At 43.4% G+C, this 18,878-nt stretch overlaps 1 protein-coding gene across 8 annotated transcripts in view; it reads right to left on the bottom strand.

Annotated features, from left to right (window-relative positions):
- The window catches only part of HIVEP2 (HIVEP zinc finger 2), a 134,924-nt gene that overhangs the window by 86,382 nt on the left and 29,664 nt on the right, over positions 1-18,878 (bottom strand). For 6 of the 8 annotated variants that reach the window (XM_063390238.1, XM_063390239.1, XM_063390243.1 and 3 more), the window contains exon 2: positions 16,831-16,936. The exons of the other annotated variants lie outside the window; for them this stretch is intronic. The gene's annotated coding sequence lies outside the window, so the exon portion shown is untranslated. The remainder of the gene's footprint in view (positions 1-16,830; positions 16,937-18,878) is intronic. 8 annotated transcript variants of the gene reach the window in all.

The following is an 18,878-nucleotide window of genomic DNA, read 5'->3' as shown; positions in this document are numbered from 1 at the left end:
CTGTGAGACAGACTAACTTTTAGGGTTGCATTCATAATCCTCAAAAGGTCTCTTTAAACCTTGCTTGGGAAAAAGGAAGCTACAGCAAATACTGTGTATTTCTGTGTTTGAACAGCAACTGTAAAGCAGAAACTGCTCAAATGTGTTGCAGTTGCAGGCTGATCCTGCAACTTCCAGCTATCTTTGGAAAGTTAACTTCCCATGTGCCATCTGCCAGCTGGAAGACAGAATGGGTTAATCACAGTAGCCAGGCATTTTGGAAGGGTCCTAGAGCTCCATTTCTCTAGCACCTTACTACAACATTCCAGCTAATGTTCCTTTCACATACAGCTCCAGGAAAAGGATGCTACAGACTCAGTCCATTAAGCAATTGTAATCCAAACCTCGACATCAATTAAAAGATGAAGGGCTTATTTGAACACGGAACAGTCAAACTTTTTGTTTACACAAAACAGGCTTTTTACGCCATTTGGAAAGTGAAATTTTTGGCACAGTTAATTTTTTGGTGTGGTTTGTTTGTTTGTTGCCATTGGGGTTTTCGTTTTTGTGTTGGGGGTTTTTTCTTAGTTGTTTTTTGTTGGGGTTTGTTTTTTTTTTTTTTACAATCAGCTGTCAGTTCTGCCAGTTCTCACACAGGAGACCTAGAACAGGGCTGGTTTTGGCAGTTTCTGGTTTGTGCATAGTGTGGTGCATATAGTCACCATATCATACAGTGTTAGATAAATCAGAACACTGATGTGAGAAACATAAATATAGCTCATGCTATTCTCCATCTGTCTGCCCATCAATGTCTTAGGGCCTTTCTCTCATTGCTAGCATTGGCAAAACAGGTAATATCGATTATAACTGAAAAACAAAATTAAAATATTATGGAAGCACAGGCTTCTGAGACTACATATTGATTTTTCTCTATTTGGAAGCAGGAATCTTGATACCTCCCCTTGCATTCAAGCACCCCTGAAGAAATCTAAGACGAATAACAATGGACGATGGAGGTAGGACTTGTGCTTATTTTAGATATTTAACAGAAAAATCAACATTTTTAAGTGTGGAAACAAGAACACTTGAAGTTAAATTTCAAATTAGCACTATCTTTGATGTAGTCTAAGCTAGATACATTGGTAGGATACTTAACAGTAAATTACAGGGTTTATGCCAAAGTTCTAAAGTGAATCAAACCATAAAACTAAAGGAAGTTATTGCCTGAGCACCTGAAACCAGATTTTCTTGAAATAAGAAACTAGCATTTGGTAGCAATAGCCTTATCTGTGTACAACCCTATTCCAAGATAACAACTAAAAATACTTTAAGATCTATTCTTTACCAAAATTCCTTTAAAGTATTTCTAGAATATGGTGATGACAAACAATAGTAGTCTCAGTGTACACATCATATGCATGCCACTTGACTTGAAGGGACCAAATAACGTTAATCATCAAAACATGACAGATTTATTCTATATATTATTCTACAGTGACTGCACTGGTGGATAAGGAAAGAGAAACTGATGCCATTATCTTGACTTCTTTAAGGTCTCTGATACAGTCTCACACATCTCTGTCTCTCTGCATTGGGGAGATAAGGATTTGATGGCTGGACCATTCAATAGGAAGGGAACTGGCTGAATGGCCATACCCAGAGGATTGCAGTCAGCCTCTCAATGTCCAAATGGATCTGCATCAAGCGATGATCCTCATGGAACCTTACTGGGACTGATTGTGTTCAATACCTTATTGAGTGCACCCTTAGCAAGTGTGCAGGTGACACCAAGCTCAGCGGTGCAATTGATACACTTGGTGGAAGGGATGCCTTCTCTAGGGACCTTAACAGGCTTGAGAAGCGGGCCAGTGTGAACCTCATCCAATTCAACATGGCCAATTCAACATGACCTGCACACAGGTTGGGGCAACCCTCAGTATCAGGGTAGAGAGGGAATGAATAGTTTGAGAGCAGCCCTGTGGAGGACTTGGGGGTAGTGTGTGGTGGGTTGACTTGACAGGACACTGGGTGCCCACCACAGCTGCTCGGCCACTCCCTTCCCCAAATAGACAGGGGAGAAAAAACACAGCAAAAGAGATAAGGATGGAGGAGATCACTCACCACTTACCATTACAGACAAAACACTCAACATGGCAAAGAAGTTTAATATCTTGCCAAAAAAATCAGAGAAGAATAATGAGAAATAAAACCAAACCTTAAAAAAAATCCCCTCACCTTTCCCTTCTTGCCAAGCTTAACATCACTCCAGACATTCTCTACCTCCTCTCTGGCAGTAGTGCAGGGGCATGGGGAATGAGGTTGCGTTCACTGCCGCTCCTTCCTCCGTAGGGGGAGGACTCCTCACACTCATTTCCCTGCTCCAGTGTGGGGTCCCTCCCACAGGAGAGAGCACAGGCTTCCCACGGGGTCACAGCCTCTTTCAGGCATCCCCATGCTCCAGCATGGGGTCCTCCACGGGCTGCAGGTGGGTATCTGATCCACAGTGGACCTCCAGGGGCTGTGGGGCACAGCTGCCTCACCATGGTCTGCACCCCAAGCCGCAGAAGAATCTGTGCTCTGGTGCCTGGAGCACCTCCTGCCCCTCCTATTACACCGACCTTGGTGTCTGCAGGGCTGTGGCTCTCACATGTTCTCACCCTGCTGTTCTCTGGATGCAATTGCTGTTGTGCAGTAACTTTTTTCCTTCTTAAATACGTTATTCCAGAGGTGCCACCTCTGTTACTGATGGGCCCAGCCTTGGCCAGCAGGATATCCATCTTGGAGCCAGCTGACATTGCCTCCATTAAACACAGGGGAAGCTTCTGGCAGCTTCTCACAGAAGCCACAACTGTAGCTGCCTGCTACCAAAACCTTGTTACACAAACCCAATACACTGTTAGATCAAAAATCAGATATGACCCAGCAATGTGCACTTTCAGCACAGAAAGCCAACCGCATCCTGGCCTGAATCAAAAGTAGTGTGGCCAGCACATCAAGGGACATGATTCTGTCCCTTTATTGGGCTCCTGTGAGACCCCACCTGGATACCACACTCATCTCTGGTGACAACCGCAAGTCAAACACAGACCTGTTGGAGTGGATCCAGAAAGGGCCACAAAGATGATTAGAGCTGGAGCACCTCTCCTGTGAAGCCAGGCTGTGAGACTGGGGGGTATTCAGCCTGAAGAAGAAAGAGAAAGCTCTGGGAAGACCTTACAGCATCCTTCCAGTACCTACAGGGGACCTGTAAGAGACGGACTTCTTACCAGGGCCTGTGGTGATAGCACATGGGGCAACAACTCTGCACTGAAAGAGGGTAGGCTTAGATTAAAGAAGGAATTTTTTATTGTGAGGATGGTGAAACACAGGAATAGGTTTTCCACAGAACATGTGGATGCCTCATCCCTGGAAGTGTTCAAGGCCAGATTGGATGGGAGTCTGTGCAATCTGGTTTAGTGGAAGGTGCCCCTGCCCATGGCAGGGGGCTAGGAACTAGATAATCTTTAAAGGTCCCTTTCAACCCAAACCATTCTGTGACTCTGTAATTCCAGTGCACAGAACTAGGAGTACCTCAGAGATACTGTAAAGCAAAAATAGAAACAGTGACTGCAAAGAGACTATTCTGAAATTACATTTATTTCAGTTTGACATTTGATTGCAAATCAGTAAAAACAATCTTCATCCACAGGTACTGCCAATAAAAAAATAATCCAGAAATTATACCCATTTCTAACTCCATTTGGAAAGGGAAACACAGAGAGAGTGACTAGGGGTCACCAAAACTGGAGAGTGGAAAAGGGCAGCATAGGAAACTCCACTGTCTTCACTTTCCCCACCCCTGAGCACTGTGATAATGTAAGATCATATTTAAGTGTTAATGACCTCACATGCACACCATCTGACCTGCCCTTGAGGATGAAGTTTCATGCTTCAGTGAGGTCAGTCCAGTGGTGAGCTGCCATCCAAGAGGGGATGATGCCACTTTGCTTCTTCCTCTCAATGGCAGCTGTGTGCTCCTGCCAGCTCTAGGGTTTGCCTGTGCCCCTGGGGAGCCAATCCAAGGTGCTCACTCATCAGAAATCCCTGGCTATCCAACAGCTCACTGCCCACCCAGCTGCCCAAACCAGCCCAGTGTGGGCTGCAGAGGACAGTTAGCACGAGCAGCCCCTCCGGAACGTGAAACCACAGCTAGGATGGTGGGAAACCTTTCCACAATCTCCAATTACCTGCCCACTCGTGGCAGCACTGGAGAATCCAGGCCAAGGAAGAGAAAAGCTGACCTCTCAAAGTTGAGAGGCGCTTCATCACCATTGATGTGGACAGCCTCAGCAGGGACCATCAGAGAGCCAGCAGGGCCTTGAAAGAACCTCAGGGGGAAGAAAGGAGAATGTCCCAACCACTCTATGCAAAGGAGAGAGACTCAGCTTGGCTGCAGCCTCCTGGCTGGTCCCCACCACCAGTACCTGCCAAAAGGGGAGATCACCCCAGAAGGTGTATTTAGCTCTATGTTGACTAGGCCTGTTAAAACCAAATATGCCTGATGTTTCAGAAATGACCATTTGTGATATTTTTCAAAACCTTTGTCCATTTTTTTTCTTTTGTGGCAAACTGCACAGTTTAAATCCATGAGTAGGTTGCTCTAGAGGTGGTTTCTTTTCCTCTTGTGAGGTTTCTTCATGTTGCTCAACAATCAAGGAAAGAACAGAAGGATCAAACTCATAAAGCAATCTTAAAGACCGATTTATTGAAAAAAGTGCAATTAATAGATCACATTGCTTCATCTTTTATATTTCTTAAACAATACAGAAGAAAAGTACGAAATCTCATAGAGACTTTTCAGGGATTTCCCCTCAAAAGACCACTTCGCTTGTTAGTTATACCCAAATTCCTCTCTTCCTGGATTCCCTCAAACCAGCAGCTCTTATCTCTTATCTCTGGAACACATTAAACTATGAAGAAAGCATTAGCTTGCCAACTTGGCATAAGAAGAGGGGGATAGCTCTCCTTGCTCTTATGGGAATGCCTACTGAAATGAAAGATTTTGGGTTGGTCCAGCTTACACACTGATAAATGTGACTCTTGTCTTAGTGACATCTCCTTTTCCTATGAAAAGTTCAAAAGTTCAGTTAGCAACAATCTGATGTCTTAGCTTGCTACACAAGCCTCTGGGTTATTTAATCAAGAAATTAAATTTCTACAACCCATGGCAGTACACTCACCGCAGTCAGACTAGGAACTGTTGCTAATTAGCAAAATGCCAACATACAATTATTTATTATATTAATTAATGAAAGCATATACAAGCAGCCTATCTGTAAGAAGTTAGATGCAATCTCTTAACAGACTTCCTGCTGCTGTGCTGCCAGTTTCTCAGTGCAACTGTGGCCATTCTTAATTAAATAAATAATTTACCCTGGAAGATTTCATTGAGTGCCAGACACAAGCACCAGGGCTGGGTGAAAACAAATCACTGCCGGCAGCATGCCAGTACTCGTTCCTAGAATCTATGGAAAACGGCTACTTCCCTACAGCAAACATTTTGCATAACCATTCTGCACAGCTTAATTGATCTCTGCAAGAGCATGATAGTAAAACTCCCTCCATTTCTGTATTTTAAGACAGTACTTCATGTCCTTTTGATTTCACTCTCCTCCTATTTGCTGGCTTTTTGCATCAGTTGTGCCGCTTCTTGTACAGAATCATCTTTTTAAAAATTCATTTATTCAGCGGTAAAGTCTTCCTCAATACCACCTCTTGGTATGATGCTTACCCAAATCCAACCCTTAAAGTCACCATGTTAATGCTTTGAGTCTATCACCATGCCCTGCTTTAATTTTTACCACACTTCTATCAAACTAAAGTAACTTCCTTCTCTACCAATGTCCTCGTATCAGTACACATAAACCCTGCTTTTGATGTTTGACATTTACTGTGCTACACTGCTATTTAGGCATTTTCATAACCACAGAAAAAAATCAGGAAAATTCCCACTTTGTGCTATCAATTTATTTTAAAACCTATTGCGAGATACCACAGCAAATATTATGTTGTGACTTCAATATCTGACAGGAGTGTGAACATCAGCAAGTTTTCCTGGGTAATCACAGGCACCTCAATTATCCAGATACTGTCTCAGCAAAAGGGCAGCCTGACTTACCGTATGGTCAATGGCTTTCTATGCATTAGTAATTTTAGAACGCCTAGACAGGAAAAAGAGTCCTTGGTTGCTCCTTCACAGAAAATTTCTCCTCACATTTTTGTGGTGAATTTATTGTTCCTGTTCAGAAGAGTTCAGGCATTCTGGGAGTTCAGTGCTCACCACTGCCTGCCCCACACATCAGATCCAAAAGGTGAGCTTCTGGTCCCTCTGCCAGGTCAGGTTTCAGTTGCTATTCCCCAGTCTCAAAGAATTTGTTTTTTTCTTGCAAATTTTGGCAGTCAACATGTGACACTTCTAATATAAAAAACACAGCAGCATTTCAAGAAAAAGCCAACCACCCTGATGGAGCTGCTCCCCTGAGGAAACAACGGAAGGAACGCATTCTTCTCTGCATGCATTTTACCCTAAGGCACACAACCTCCCAAGTGCCTCCAGTGTTTCACAGCTCCCCAAACCCTGCTTGATCACCTACCCACTTTTTGGCCAACTGGCTGACCCAGAAAAGCAGCAGAGAGGCAGCAGCCACTGCAGGGAGGAAGGAGCAGGCACAGCTTGCAAAGCAGCACCGCGTGGGAAGGAGCCGCTCGCTGGGCACAAAGAGGGTCAGCTACGGCTTGCCCTGGAATGAGCAATGCAACGGGGGTCGGACCACAGAGGTCATGAGAAGAAAAGACAGGGAGGAAAGAGCACACAAAGGGAAAGAGCTTTCTTCTGCTGCTGCAGTTAACTCTCCTAAATTTCCTCCCTCCTCCTGGTTCCCCAGTTTCCAAAAATAAACTATACAGAGGCAGAAACTGCAGAGGCAGGGAGCCTTGAAAGAGCTGCAGTTGGAAAATACAAAAAGGTGGCAAGAGAATTTATTTAAAAGAAAAAAGCCCATGAAAAGAGAGATACATTCTTTTTGGAAAAGAACAGTGACATCTTTTAGTGTGAAGCCATTTCAGCTGGGATGTAGGTCAATAGCTGAAACCAGCACCTGTGGGGTCTCACGTCCTGGGGGCTGGTGTGGGCAACCACAGCAGCAAAGCAGCCAGAGGGGCCCAGGGGTTGTTTGGCCTCTCTCTGGGAAGGCTTGGGCTGGTCTTGGTCTCTCCTGCCCTCACATGCTGCAGCTCAGCAAACAGTTCCTCTTTAGGCAGCCACACATTTCATGTTTCTGATGTCAGAAGATGCTTGACATTTGCCCTTAAAAGTAAAGGCACCTTAATGTGGAAAACATCTCTTAATGACTAAGAGAGTCAACAGCAAATATTTGCACCCAAAGAATTCAGTTCCTCCCACATCAAAGCAACCTCCTAGAAAACTGATTATAAACAAATTAAAAAACAACTAGCATGCCTATCAAAAATAATTGTTTTGCTGCTGGCAAAGAATTTAAAGACTTCAAGCACCTGAAACAAACACTGAGGGTTAAATTTCATTCCTAATTGCTAGACTGGACACCAAGGTGAGAGAAGGGAAAAAAAAATTCCTCCTGTTGTGCAGAAATGGCTGTCTTGTTCACATGGCATCTTTTGGAATGATGATGTTCCTCTAACAACTGAGAAGTTAATTCAGGTACAGGTTGAGAGATTTGGGTTACACAAACATCAGCCATCATAATTTCCACATCACACTGGCTTTGATTTCAGGTGTATTACAACACTCCAAAGCCATATGCAATTCTTTTGTCTCTGTTTTTCAGCCCTGACCAAAATAAGCAAGTATCAGCACATCTCTGCATCACTACAGTGAGATACAGGAACATCCCTACTCACTCCACCAAAAGCATCAAGACCACGCTTACTGTCAAAAGGTCTGTTTTCAACAACATCTCCTTGTGCCTTTCACCACTTGTTTTCTCTATAGTAGGAAAAAATTATTAAGGTCTCCAGGTCTCTCCTGTCCCCACATTTTTAACATGAAATACTACCACATACTGCAGAGTATCTCAGAGACGAGTGCCCAGAGAACCATTCCTCTTCTTGTACAACAAACCCACTGTTTTGGATGCACATTTCTCCACCTCTGCAGACATTTGTTATCCCCTTGCATTTCAGTAGTGACATTCCAAAACGTCTGGAGAAAATTGGTAGGTGGCTCTGAGGAGGAATTCTAGACTGATGCCCCAAGCTCAGCTCTCAGACGTTGCATGGCCACTGTGGTGGTCAGCCAGGGTTTGAGCCTCAGCCTGGCACACACTGGTACCACTGCCTACAAAACAATCTATTTTAGAGAAAGGATGTTTCTCACCTTGGTGGTTCTGGAGAAAAGTTTAAAAATATACAGCAAATACCGTCTAAGTCTCTAGAAAAGAAGAAGCAGAAATGGCAGAAACTATTTGGAGGTTTGGAGCTTTGGATAGGGTTTAAATCTCGTCATTTCTTCCCTTTTGTGCTTAAGTAACCATTTTCAAATGACACAGCTAGCGATGCCAATGAGTTGTTCCACAGCAATCTTCTTCAGCCTCCTATCAAGATGGAAGTCACCACAATCTGAGAAAACATCCCCTGGCAAGCGATGGCACTAAGTGGGCCAAGCCATGCCTCCTTCAGAGAAGCAGCAAAGCTGTTGAGAGAGCAGCATTTTTAGGAGCAAAGTTTAGGAGAGTGGGAAGAAGACAGCTTCACACAGCCTTAGCTGTTTTTCCCAGCAGAGCAGAGCTTGAGAAGGAAAAACACCACAAGCTTCTCATCTTCTCTGGCTTGCCACAAAACAGGGGTGTATTTTTCAGCAGGATCCTCTGAGTCTGACACCGAACTTAGCTCAACTGACATGAAATGTTAATGTTTAGGAACAAGGTAGGTGGAGAGGGGGAGGAAAGAAGACATTCATTATTTGATGCAGAATTCATTCAGAAGCTTCTTTTTCACAGCCAGAACTAAAATTTCCATTCAGCTCTTTATTTCTGGTAGCTTGAACAACTGGAAGAGGGATCTAGAGGGAGCCCTTACCCCTGCCTGCATGGCAACAGCCCTTCCTCAGATGCCTTCAGAGAGAAGCAGGCACATTTTTATGACTGTCTGTCTTCAGATGCAGGATGAGCAATTTTCCTTGGGGATATTCTTACTGGCTTTAGGCTTCCAGACATGGTGCACAAAAAACATCTGCCTCCAACCACTCATTCTGGTGCCTGCAGCAGCCTCCCAATATAGCCCTATTGCTCCTCACCAGCCCTCAAAACCTCCATAAGAAGGTCACAAGCTCTTGATGCTACAAACTTAGCAACTACTATTTAAAATAGGCTGGACCACGGTATGAAATTCATCCATGTATTTTATGTATTTTCTCCTCTTCATGTCATTCTAAATTCTCCTCCCTCTGGTACCTTCTCCCTCTTTGCATATTTAATTTCCTTGCTCCGTTTTTGTTTTGGTTTGGTTTGGGTTTTTTTGGGGTTTTTTTGTTTGGTTTGGTTTGGTTTGGTTTTGTCTACATTACATCTGAAAACCAGCTTTTCCCTCATATGCATCAGAGGGACATCTTTTTCCTGTGCTGTGCTCTTCCCAGCCCTGTTTTTCCTCTAATCACCCTTCTGCCTTTGCTCTGTTTCCTTACCCTTCCCATCCTTGACTTCTCCTTTTCTTCTTTCTTTGATATTCCTCTTGGTGCCTTCTATTCATTCTTCCTGCCAAGCTGACGGAGGCACTGCTCCGGGAAGGTGCTGTCAAACAGCAGCTGGGCTGTTTGGAGGGTTATGTCACGTAGGAACACCTACAAAGGAATCCTTCGGCTCTCTTGCTACATTGTTGGCTGGAGTGATTCCTCTTCATTTAGGGTTATATACACAGTTTCTTTGTCAAAACTCAGGAAAATGAAGGTGAGAGAGAATTTGGGAAGCATATGCCAGTAGTTAATGACCTACATCTGCTTCCTTGTTTTGAGGGGCTGTGCAGAAATCAGAAGCCACAACAACAAGAGCAAAATTGTGAAGATGTCAAGTGCAGCATTAGCAAGGGAACTGGTCTTACCAGTGCTGCTCTCCCCAAGAAAGAGAACATTTAAAAATGACACCTTCTTACTTTGCAGCTCTACTGCCTGGAGGGTGAAATCCACCCCTTTGTGGAATGCTGAAGACAGGATCACTTCAATGCTATTTATTCCCTTAGAAAAGATATACCCACATTGCATTCGTCTCCTCAGGAGGGTGAAATTTCCTCCAAGCATAATCTCAAACACAGGGTTCCCACTGCAATGGAAGCAAGGCTTGTTTTTAAGAAAAAAAATACTCCTGCTGGTATTTAACAACTAACAAACAAAAACCCCAAACCAAATTTTAAAAAAGGATAAAAATAATACAGATTAAAAGAAAGATGGATTTTATTCCTCCTCTTGCACACTATAACTGCATTTGGAAGTTGCTCAATTGCTGCCTTCTTGCACTGCACCTTCCAACTCAGAGCTATATTCTTCCCCCAGTTAGACAGAAAAACCTTGCTGAAATCTCTAGGCTAGGTCCACTGGTATGTTCTGGCTGCTTTGCGTGTTTTAGCAATACAGAGAAGCTGTAAATCCAGTTTAACTTGCCACTTCTGTCAGCTTTACCATGCCAGATTAGCACTGCTGTTAGCCTCACAAATACCAACATCTGGAGGTTCTCCTACTGCCCAGTCTGACTTTAAACCTTGCAAATCTGCAATTCATCCACCCATCAGCACAGCTGGCAGGATCAGCCTGAGGTAGTTCTTTACCCTGTGCAAAATGTATTTATCACAATCCCCCATCCTACATTCCTGCAGTCAACCAACAGATCAAACAAAATTCACATAATGATCAGCTCTCAGTTATTCCCTGGCCGATTGCCCAGTTGTTCTGGAGGGTGACTCCTGACCCTCTCTGGGAGCAGGTGCCTTTCTAGTGCACGTCTGTGAATCCAAGTCAGCTGGGAAAACAAAATACACCGTTTCTTTGTACTTTTATATTTCTTTGGATGTCAGGAAGCAGAGCTAAGTCTTGTTTCCTGCTCCTTGGCCAGGGGAGGTAAGGGAAACTGGAAGTAAATGTAGAGAAAGGCAGAAAGAGGGCAGATCAAAAGGATCAAGGAAAATAATAATAATAAAAATATCAAACAAACAAAAACCAACCAACCACCCACTGCTTCACTCTGCTCTGTAAAGCAGTTCATCTTGGAAACAATATGTCCCTCCACCCCCATCCCAAGTCTTTCTCTCTAGGGATATACAACTGTCTCCGGGATTAACATTATTTTCTTGCAACATTCAAGTGCTGCTGCACTTACAGTCTTATAAAAAACCCTCAAAAAACCCAGCCTCTTCATTTGCTTTTTCCCCGAGAAAAATGTATGTATGTAAAAAAGAATCAGAGAGAATTGGGGGGAGCAGGTGTATTCATGTCAGCTTTGATTTTTCTAAGAACAAAGGCTTTACTTTATATATAAATAAGTTATCAGGAAAAAATTTGGCGCATGTTATTTTTTGCCCAGCTTAGCCCCAACCCCTCACTCTGAATGCATGAATACATCCACCCTCAGCACAGTCAGGCCCTTCGTGTTGCCATGGAACTGAAACCTTTGCAGTTTGGATGGCGATGTACGCCAGGAAGCATACTGTTCTTACACTTCCTATAACAGAAGCAAAATCACTGCATAGCATTAACTCCCTTAGTATTTAAGGCATTCAATGTCTTTCTTGCCTGCTCGTCTTTGCACAGAGTTTGCTTTTTCTATCTTGCCACATGCAAATGAAACACACTCGGCAGAGCTATTCTCGTCTTCCTGAACTCAACAGCTCACACGCTGAGCACATTAGAGAAGGTCCACAAGACTGTGGTCTTTCCCTCTTTAATAGGAGGCTGCTGTCAGGCCTGCAGCAGCTGAGACGAGGGCTGCAGAAAGCATAAATGTATGAAATCTATGTGGATACAGAAAAGTATTATCTTTCAAGGTGGCGTTTAAGCAGACTTTTGAAACCTAATAAACCTATGTATTGTTCGTGCTCTTGATGCTCCTGAGTATTCTTTTGTACCCATTTGTCTGAATAAACAAATTACACTATAAAGATCCTGCAAGAGGGACCAAATCTCTCAATACCTTTCTTTAATAACCTAGGCAGGTGGGATATCAGTGATGAGCACAGCTTTGGGCACATCAGTTAGAGAAAAAACAAAATTAGTACAATTCTGTGTCATCCTAGAGTCATTATCTTGAGCAGATCTGAGCCTTTTGCCAATGCTTCTGAAAAAGCCTGTACATGAACTGCAAATACATAGATTTTTATGTTCAAAGCAAAAGCAGAGTACAAAAATATCCAAGTCCATTATAAAGAAGATTACCATAGTAAATAAATAAACAAACAAACAAATAGCCATTCACATACATAAACATTGGATCTGTACCTGCAGAAACAGCTGGAAGCCAGTCCATGGTCTGAAGCCAGCTTGACGCTTTTTTTGTCCCAAGTTAAATATTTGCATAGTATTAAGCTTAAAATTAAAGCATTTGCTGAAGAAACTTGCTGACTTGTGTATATGGAAAAACAAGAGGGAATTTACTGTCCCTGCACACTGGGGCAGATTCTTGGGATGCCTTCTCCTTCCCATGAATTCCTGGACAGCAGAGAGACAGACAGACTATCGACCGGGGAATTCCCCTCTTGGTTTCCGGAGGATTTTGTGTGCAGGCTGGACAGAGAGGCAATAACCCAGGTAGTGACTTTATGAAGGCAGCATTTGTTGCTTTGGTGCCTGCCCCTCGACCACCTGGTAACACTCCTTCCTTTTAGCATTGTCCCTGGCTCAGAAAAGCCCCATTCACCCAGCACCTCCACCCGTGCAGGTTTGACTGGTCCCTGTGCTGCTCCCAGCCCTGATTCCCGGCGGCTGGGGCAGCGTGCCGGCCGCTGGCAGCTCCAGCCACTCACTGCCCCAGGGACACGGGCTGGGGGCTGCTCACAGAGGGGCTTTCTGAGGCAGCGCTGGCCCCCGGCGCCCACTGGCCAAAATAAGGCACAAAAGCACTGCTGTCTCTGTGTCTCCGTCTGGGCCACAGCAAGGCAGCTGATTCCCTGTCCCCAGGTGCTAGCTGTGCACACAGACCCTGTGAGTGCCTGTGTCTTCGGGTTCCCTCTTCTCCCTCCGCAGAGGGCAGAGCTGTGCTGGCAGCATTAGCTCCCTCTCCTCCCTCCATCGCCAGCACGCCTCTGACAGTCCCATGTCCCCATCGCTGCATCCATCACCTCCAGTTTGGGCAAGGCTCTCGCCACCAATCTTCTAGTTACAGGAAAATGTATGCTGAGCTGTGATGAAAGGCCGGTGCAATGTCAAGGGCATTAAAAGGACTCCAGGGACTGACTGGAGTCAAAAAGGAAAGGATTTACGATGGTTAATAAAGTTAAATCTGCCGGAGTCCTGCTTATTCTTTCCAGCTGCAGGTAATCAGATCTTAAAGGAAGAATTATTAAGATGTAAAATTATTAAGGGCATCACCATCCCCTCTGAAAGAAAACCTATGTGTTGCTGTGAAACACCTGGCCAGAATAAAGTCAGGCTCACCGTGGCACTTACACTGACCCCAAGGAAGAGAGGAAAGATCCATCACCTGCCCTGTGCCTTGGGTTAGCAGCAAGGCACAGTACCTTCATGTCTGTCACCTGAACAGTCCCCAGTGGGCACCTGCCACTCCAGCTGGGACAGAGCTAGGACTTCCACAGACCATGGAGCACCACACTGCACCTCAGCAACAAGCATGGGCAGACAGGAAAGAAAAGCTTCCCCCTCTGGTGGCACTTCACATCCACAAGGAAAAAGGACAAAGCAAAGAAGGAAGCTCTTGCCTCTCCCAGTCTGGTGTCATGTATGTACCTCCTGCTGAAGAACGCAATCTACCTGGATATCATAGGACTGCTCTGAAACTTGATTTAAATGTTTTATGATCTAATGTGCCTAAAAGTTAACATCATTTTACAAGACACTGCAACTGGTTGCTCAGAGCAGCAGATGTCCCATCCCTGGAAGTGTCCCAGGCCAGGCTGGATGGTGCTCTGAGCAACCTGGTCTAGTGGAAAGTGCCCCTGCCCATGGCAGGGGCGTTGGAACTGGAAGGTGTTTAAAAGTCCTTTCCAACTGAAGTTATTCTATGATTCTAAGAAGTTAATGATTTTCCACATTGAAATAACAACACTGAGAGAAGGCAAAGCAAAGTGGAGGGCCAAAGTTTAACAAAATTATTGGGAATTTTCTATCTATATCTAAATTACATGCACTTTATTGGATCTCAAGTTTTCATTTTTCTACTGCTTAATAATCACAAATATGTTATATATACCCTTTCCATTTTGTCATTTTCTCACTATATTACATCAAATTTAATTTCCTGTGGAAGTGTGTAATCTTTTCAGCTGTCACTGTCTCAGAAGCTTTTCTGTAATAAGCAGAGCCTCGTCCTCTAGCAGGTCGATCTGTTATGAGCTCTGCTCCTGCAGATTAGTTTCCTGAAATGTTTGCAATGCTATATGAGAACAGGCAAAAGAGGAGAACTGAAATAACATCCAAAAGGAAAAATATACATGAAAACCTTTACTTCCTGCTGACTCCTGTGTTCACCGGTCAAAGGAACCTTCATTTTGATGTGTGTAGATGGCAAATCCATGAAGGGCATTGCTGCGCATCAGAAGCTTCACAAGGTGCGAGACACAGCCTCCCTTGCCCTACAGCTCACTCAAAGCACAGCTGTGAGATGGCTGCTTGTTCCCTGTGCTGGGGAACACGGAGATCTGCACAGTCACCACTCCAACAGCTGCCTCTCCCCCACCACCTGCCCTCGGCACTCCGAGAGGTCCCCAAAAAGCCACATTCCACCAGAAAAGTGAAAATGTCTACCAAGATGCATTCACACTTTTCATGATGAGATACCTGAGATGGCAGGGAAGCAGACCAGCTGGTCTGCTGGGTCCTTTCCAAAGCTGTGCCCCTGCAGGACATGAAACTCATCTTCTTCAAAGCAGCTTTTCATGACCAATGCTTAAACACACACCAAAACAATTTATTTACAAAAACACATACCAAGAAATAATTCTCAATGTTTGAAAATTAATAAACTCACAAGAAATATGAGCAACATAAATTCTTATTCCTGTATCTCTCCTGAAAAGGTGCTTAGGTATGGACAACAGAAGAGATATCTGAACAAACACAGTCTGCAAAGGGTCATGTTAATGGTGTTTGGCCAGCAGAGACTACTGAGGGTGGCTACAAAGGCATGCTAGAAGCCCTGCCAGCAGAAGCAGGTGCAATGCTCTCCCACTTCAGTGGTAGATGTCACCTCTGAGAGCATCTCTTTGAACTGTCCTGCCAGATGTGGAAACCTGCACCAACCAACACACAGGCTACCTGGGTTGTGAACTGCTTTCCCAAAACACACTGCATTGTGTGCATCAATGAAGAATGATCTCTCTCTTCCTATTCCCCTTAAGACTTCTGCCTTGCTTTCCCTCTCTCACATCACTGCACTAACAGTAAATTATCCATATTTCTGACAGTGCCTTTAAAATTACATATAAAAATATAGTGTATTAAACCCCGACATACACTTTCAGAGCACTTATCTCTCCTTACCACATATAACAAGCATTTCACTAACTCAGTCCTCTTCTCATAATTTTGTCTATCCATTTTCTTGTAATTCTGTTTTACATTTGTATCTTTAATACTTAATCTCTAAGAAATGGCTAAGCAGTAAAAAATATCCAACAGGAAACATTATTTTAACAGAAGGTGTTAAATGCAGTGCAACTCTTCCACTCTTATCAGCATGAAGAAACTTTTTTCAGCCCGCTTTGGTGGAAGTTGCATTGGGGCCATAAGTCAGATGAAGATGTTCCATGCTAACAGCTACGTGGTGTGCTCTGAAATGCTTTAGAACCTAAAACAACAATGTAATCACTCTCATAACACTATTTTGCCATAGTCTTACAGGACCCAAGTGTGTGTTAAAAAAGTTCAAGCCAGAATCGCAAAACAGGAAAACATGCCAGCTGTCAGTGACCTTAGATTTTTTTTGCCTTTTAGGCCATAAATTGAATAGCCTTCCTTCATCAGATGCAGACCTCAGTCTCCATTTCCTTATACAGGGTGAGGAAAACAGGCTCAAATATGAATTTACTTCCTATTGAAATCGTGGTCAAAGATGGTGGGTGATGTAAAGACAAAACATCAAGGGAGTAACTGCCATCATCTGGTTGAGTTTGGTAAAATGGAGTTAATTTACACTTCTTTAGGGACTCACTGGTGTGTGAAATTAATCTAATTTAGACTGACCAGAAATTGAAAATGGAATGAAGAAAGAAAGCAATTAAAGACCTTTCCTAAATGCAAAAAAAAGTACTGCTGTAAGTGCAGCAATACAGTTAAAGTACAGAACCCTTCATGCTACTGCTCCCACTCCCTCCTTGTTGAGAGAGAGAATAATCATCTGTACATCTACATATCTACACTGTACCAGTATAATCTCGTCCAAAGGAAACATTGCTAGAATGCTCCTACCAATACCTGTGAATAAATACATGTTCAAGTTAAAACAGTTCACTGTTCTGCATACAGGCCAGGACAAGCAGATAAACATCTGCTGGAACAGCTACACGTAACTGGTTGTACATGTGGCTTAACATTTACTTCAGTGACTTTTAGCACCTTCTTGTTATTGTTTCTGTGCTGTTTCAACAAGCAATGGTTAATGTAAGATGCAGACGTTCACATACCATGTACTTGTGAATAACTGGTTCCCAGAGATGTGGCAGTGATAACATTGTCATGGTAGGAGTCAAAGGAGCTCACGGCAGATCACATGTCAGAGGAGGGACCCATCTGAAAGTATAACAAATCCAGATACTGAGTTCATCATATTCAGAGGTTCACAGCAAGCTCTGCCAATACATTTGTGCACTTCACGCATTCATCCTGTGCATTAACAGGGTCTGTGCTTTTTCCAGGCTCAGAGAAAACATTTTGTCATTCACAATGGCAAGCAAAAGTGCCCTGCTGTAGCTGAACTATTTTGGCCCACTCCTCCAGACCATATTTCAGGCATACTACCAAAGCACAGAAAACTTTTTTTCAATATTAAAGCAGAAGCTGTTACTGTTTGGTGGACAGATAGAGAATTTCAGACTTCCCATTTGTCAGGTCCTTAAAAAGTGTGTAATTCCTTTCATCAGTACACCAGTGCACTGCCAGTTTGGCTTTACCTTCCCTTTTTTGTTTTTCACTCCCCCAACATTATAAATTGATGGTTTGGAAGAAGATGCAACACTGGAGCTCTCTTGTAACCTATTTTCTTGAGATCAAGGGATCTTAAGAAAGCATTTTCTTCCCACTGGTGACTACAATCACCTTATTTATAATCATTTGATAATTTAAAATCATCTGATGGGTGAGTCTGTTTTTAAATATTTTGGTAGGTAACCAATGCAGAGATGAAAAATGAACTTGTATTAGTAGTGCTATCAGCAACAATTTGTAGTGTGCACACTGCAACAAACAAACAAACATTCCAATTTCTTAATCGAGCCTCCCCAAACAGAAGCTGATCCTCCTCCTACTCTGCAAGCTCCATCTCATCCTAGAGTAAGTGGTTTTCAAGAAGAAAGTCTGGCAAATAACAAAGAATTTTCAAGAATTCAGATTTTAGGCATAGTTTATACTTTTTAATTACTCTAATGCTTCTTTGACTCTTCATACCTGCAAAGTGGCTTGGCTCTTGCCTTTACTGCACTTCAATGAGCAACCTCAACACCCCACAGCTCACTAGTATCACATACACCTTCATTCGCTGCCACATAAGCAAGTCAGTGTCTCCTGTACTCTGCAGCTGGTTTTCAATAACAAGTGTAAAACCATGTGAAGACCAAGTTTGCCTGCTCTGAAGCAGTACAAGCACAGAGAAGTGCACAAATTTTTGGGCATAGGCACACTTAAATGCCACACTTCAAAGAGGTGAGCTGCTGAGCCACAGCATGGGACCCAGCAGCAGTGAGGAAAACAGGGGAGCAGAGACTGCCCAGAGGCAGCGCTGGCTGGCAGATGTGCGGGGATCTATCTGAGTGCCAGATAGATCTGTTCTATGCAACTACCGAAATTTTCTTTCCCAATAACTCTCCTTCACCTACAAAAGCAAAACTTCCCAACCCATTGAAGCCTTAAAAGGAATCTTCCTTCCCAGAGAAATCATTTGCGACATACCCCCCCCAGAAGGATAAACATGGCCAACTGCCTTCAACAGAAAAACACAGACATGCAACACATTCTTCTTCTGCTTGCAGATTTATTGTGAGTCATTTAATAATCTGTCCCTAATGACTGCACCCAATCATTTACCTTGCAAACTACCAGGACTTTTCAGATTAATAATTTAAAAATTTTTCTTTCTTTTTTCTTTATGTCTGTTAACAGTAGTGTTAGAAAATGAAAACTCTCACAAATACTTTCATTTTAAAGCTCTAAATCACCATATGAATTGAAAAGAATGATCACCAGATAGCTACATCATGAATAGAAATATAAAGCACACATGGAACCAAGTGAAACACAGTCTGCCATCTCTAGGGAATCAGTTCAAACCTAACTCAAGTTGGTAGCTGTCACCAGCTACCTTTGGCTTCCCGCTCTCCAGTGTCCTGTAGGAAAAAAGCTTGTAATTCCCTACTTGATTCCCTTTTCCTCAGATTTCTTCACTGAGTCTTTTTTCTCTTCCTTGGCCAGGTCCAGATTTTTATGGCCACCAGTTATGCCTCATTTCAGAGCTTGCTGT

This window comes from Prinia subflava, chromosome 2, assembly GCF_021018805.1.
Source record: "Prinia subflava isolate CZ2003 ecotype Zambia chromosome 2, Cam_Psub_1.2, whole genome shotgun sequence".
NCBI lineage: Eukaryota > Metazoa > Chordata > Aves > Passeriformes > Cisticolidae > Prinia > Prinia subflava.
The sequence above is the reverse complement of the archived record's forward strand: the minus strand, read 5'-3'. Positions and strand labels throughout refer to the sequence as shown.